This window comes from Spinacia oleracea, chromosome 6 (assembly GCF_020520425.1).
Source record: "Spinacia oleracea cultivar Varoflay chromosome 6, BTI_SOV_V1, whole genome shotgun sequence".
NCBI lineage: Eukaryota > Viridiplantae > Streptophyta > Magnoliopsida > Caryophyllales > Amaranthaceae > Spinacia > Spinacia oleracea.
The window spans coordinates 96,404,042-96,408,984 of record NC_079492.1 but is presented as its reverse complement, the minus strand read 5'-3'; positions in this window follow the sequence as shown (position 1 = coordinate 96,408,984).

Below are 4,943 nucleotides of genomic sequence, written 5' to 3'. Positions count from 1 at the left end.
CTATTCATGTTTAATAAACTTAGTTTTATGTTTCAAATACTCATTCTCACCCTTTTTGGTGAAATTATGCACATTTAAGCTTCGTTAGTTAATTATCAGTCACATTTTGACTAAAATGAATAATTTTGGTCCCAACTTTCAACTAATGAACTTAAATGAGTATTTTAAAGTCTTTCCATGTTTGATACACTTAGTTTTATGTTTCAAAGACTCATTCTCACCCATTTTGGTGATGTTATGCACATTTAAGCCTCGTTAGTTCATTATCGGTCACATTTTGACTAAAATGGCTAATTTCGGTCCCAACTTTCATCTAATGAACTTAAATGAGTATTTTAAAGTCTTTACAAGTTTAATACACTTAATTATGTTTCAAAGACTCATTCTCACCCATTTTGGTAATGTTATGCATATTTAAGCCTCGTTAGTTCATTATCGGTCACATTTTGACTAAAATGGCTAATTTCGGTCCCAACTTTCAACCAATGGACTTAAATGAGTATTTTAAATTCTTTCCATGTTTAATAAACTTATTTTTATGTTTCAAAGACTCATTCTCACCCATTTTGGTGAAGTTATGCACATTTAAGCCTCGTTAGTTCATTATCGGTCACATTTTGACTAAAATGGCTAATTTCGGCCCCAACTTTCAACTAATGAACTTAAATGAGTATTTTAAAGTCATTACATGTTTAATACACTTAGTTTTATATTTAAAAGACTCATTCTCACCATTTTGGTGAAGTTATGCACATTTAAGCTTCGTTAGTTCATTATCGGTCACATTTTGACTAAAATGGCTTATTTCGGTTTTGTAGACACCTACTTTTGTCCCCATTCCCGAAAGGGAAAGGTTCAATGATGAAAACATAAATCTCCACTTGACAACGCATCTCCTATAAAATAACGAATCTCAATCACCCTTCTCGTTTCACCCGAAACCTGCTATTTACAGAAACCTGCTATCTATGGAAACATGCTAAAAATAGTAACTACCGTAAAGGGTAGCTTCTAAAAGTGGCAAGTCATAAAAGATAGAAACTTGTCAGAATTCGGTGTTGCACTCCAACATAAATCCTAAATGAGATAGAAAACTGCGAGAATCCTATTCCTAATATGATTCGGAAATAAGAGTTACGTATTAATTAAAATCCTAACGAGCCTAGAGTTCGTAACGGGCCCAGACGCATTCCGTCATGAAATTGATACGCACTAAAAGACTCTATTAAGTCTCAAACACTACGGATTTCAGGAATCCAAATCTGACTAAGAAAACAGCCCAGACCCTATTTTCAACGCCTGGCTCTGGGCGCCGAAATCTTCGGCGCCCAGGCCTGGGCGCTGGAATTACCTGGGTACGTGTTTTTTTCCTGATTCTTTGTGGATTAGAGCTCTGCAATTCTATCTTTCCACAAACTCTTTTCTATAAATATAGCCCAAGTTCGACGTGAAATCAGAACACACAATTCATATTCTGAGTATTGACTCCAACCCCTAGCCTAAGCCTCAAGCTGCGAAATTGTTCACGCGTTCTGTCGCAATCCATCCATAAATCGAACAGAACGTATCCTGTCCCATAATTTGAGATTCGTTAAATAAAAAGGAGAAATAGCAAAGTCAAAGTGGTTAGTTTTCTGAGAACTGTGACGCACCTCTCAAGGGTGCGTCGTAATGTGTCCCTTTTCTATGATTTAATTGCTTTCCTCGCCCTTTTTATGAACTGTTAAACTAACTAAATCTGATTGTTCTACCACGCCTAACAAATATAATATTTTTGGGAAATCAGATTATCATGCTAGGTCCCTTAATGCTATTTAAATCAGATAATCGCGATCGATCTAGTATTATATGTTGCATATTGCTAAAATCAACTCAGATTAGTTTAATAGTTAACGCATGTCCCTTCAATTATTTATGCTGAGCTAGTAAGGATATCCTGCCTCTGGAGTTATCGACGAGCGAGTACTCCTCTCGGTAGTTACAGTCCCCCGAACCCTCAATCTCTACCTTGCGGGTGTATGTTGAGAGATCCCCACACCAGGGATCACAAGGGAACCTACGGCCGTCGTGGTCAAACATAATTGCACTCCCTTTATGTCACGATAACTGGGTTTTGTCATTTTTTCTCATTGTAGTTAAAAACTGAATGGCGACTCCTATATTACTAGTCAATTGGGTGTAAACTCACAGGAAATCCAATTACACTTGATTGAATAAAAAGAATCGTCACACCCACGAGGGACGAGGTCACGCATTAGCCTCGTGCTTTTTCGACCCCATCACAGTGGCGACTCAACTGGGGATAGTGAAGGAAATACTCGTGCTCGTAGGTAATCAAAATAGCCGAAGGGTGAAACGATCCTACCCAGCGTTTATTTCCCCATCAAGTTGGGACGACCTGAAAATCAGCATATTAATGTGAACGGACAGAACCGCATAACGAATCTTGGCTCCCTTGGTGTTTCATCTCGGGAGTTGGGACTAAGGATACCCATCGCCAACCGGGGGGTGCATACTCTTCGAATGTTGTCCACTCGGCACTTTCGCTAGTATTACACCCGTCCCAAACCCAATCTCTCGCTCATTAGGTCCCTCTCGCCTGCATGCCCCCTTGGCTTACACTTGCGGGTTGGCCTCTTGAGCGAAATTCGTCTGTTGAAGACACTACCTCGACCGGGGCATGTGTTGGATCTACGATAGAAGCGGTACCAAGCCAGGCGCAAATAACTACCCATAGAAGCCTATCATAAACTACATGACATGTTATTATTGCCTCATGATGTAATGTTAGTTATGTGTAGCGAAATATGTGATTGTGTGTGACAAACTATCCTAGAAAACCAACAACCTTAAAAATTGCCCAAACATTCATAGACTAATTTGCCAAAGAGTTATACCGAAATACGTGTTCCGCAAACCCGAATGATCGCCACAAAAATAAGCGACGCTCGGGATGGCCTGTATCGAATCCCACAAACGCTGCACAACGCGTAAAGGACGTTATTAGGCAAGCACGCAAATCGAAGTCGCATAAACAAAAGTAGACGCGAACAGAAAACGAGAATCAGCCAGGGACGCATTTTCAACGCCCCTGGTTGGGCGCCAGAATTTCTCACGCCCGACGCTGGGCGCTGAAGTTGCTGCTTGGCCTTCTGGTCAGGCGCAGCAGCCTCGGTGCCCGCGCAAAAGAAAAAAACAGGTAGCACCAAAAAACGTTCGTAAAAAAAAAAGAGTTGCTACGAAGGCGTAAGAAAAAGCACTCGATTCTAGAGGCGACTCAAAAAAAAAAACAAATAATAAATAACTCTTTGTGTCGTTGATAGGCCTCCTACGACGACAATGTTCGGCACCAAAACCGAACATGCTAATAACTATGAATGTCACACGGGCAAGTGTTTCGAAAATTCAAAGAATGACAAAAAAAAACCAAAAAGTGCACCAATAAAAAGAAAACCAATGGAGAGAGTCGAAGTCTAGACTAAGTAATGCTTGAAACTTTGGGAACCTAAACTTTAGCTTATCTTATGCCTAGGACTGGTCCTGCCACTTGGTGCCGATCAGGGAATCAACGGTTAGTGCGTCTCGAAGATATATCGCCAACACTAGGTTTAGTGACTCCAAGCTCCGTCCGTCATTCCCCATTTCAAGGATCTCCGCTCCCCCAAACTCGATTCGCACCCTCAAACATGTCTATAGAAGAGCTACATAACCAAATAACCCAAATGACCCTGCTCGTGAACCAACTAAAAATGGAAAACGAATCCTCAGCGGCTGCGCAAGCCAAACATTTTGCATTACTGGTCATTTGGCCTCCTGAAACCGAATTAGCCCAAAAATTCATTGACAATCTGGACCCAACTTACAAACAACATCTTAGATACTTGAGCCTTGATACCTTCAAGAGGGTTTATAATATGGGAATAAAGATCGAGGATGACCCCACAAAAACAGTACAAAGCAAACCTGCATACAAGAGTAGCACCTACCGCAGGGGCCCCATGCCCCAAGCCCAAAAGGTCCATGCTGTAACCCGAAGGAGCCCGGGAAGCTGGACCCGAAATCGAAAGTTTGCCCCACTCGGGTCGACTTTGGTACAAGCCTTCGAAAGACTAACCAATCAAGGAAAGTTGAGACCTATAGGCCCCACCCGTGACCCTCCTGTCAAGAACAAATATTGGGTCGAAAGTACTTATTGCAAGTTCTATCAAGGAAATGGGCATGACGCCGAAAACTGCTGGAACCTAAAAAACACGATCCAGGATATGATAGAGGAAATAAAACCTCTCCCCAACGTTGGCAAACCCAACAACAACAAGAGCCCACTCGACTCTTGTCACATCTCTCTCGACCTACCAGAAAATGAGAACTTCGACCCTACGGTGTACATTACACCTCAAGGTGCACCACTCGCTGTGGTCCCTATGGGTCGAATCGAGAGAGAAGTGTGCGGTGTGTGGGATGATGATGCTGAAGATATCTACCTGTCTCAAGAATCGGGCCAGGACCTCTTTACTGAAACTTGGCCCAGATTTGAAGTTTTCCATGACTGCCACACCTTGGATGAGGCACCCCACCTCACCAAGACTAAAACAGCCGAAATATTGGACAACCAGGCTCTATGGACATTGTTTAACGAATCGAGGCCTATGGAGGACGATACTGTGATGACTACCCTAGCTTTACAAGATGAAGGTTTCGATCCAACCCGGTTAATCTCTCCTGCATCAACACTGGAAGAGATCGAGAACGGATGGGTGAAGACATATCAGTGGGTCAATGCAAAAGGAATAGAATTCAAGATGAGTACCGGTGAAGCACTGAAGTTTTATGAGACTAAACCCCAGGCTTGAGCCACATAGAGCACCATTAGTAAAAAGCGCCTAGTTGTAGACACCTACTTTTGTCCCCATTCCCGCAAGGGAAAGGTTCGATGATGAAAGCAT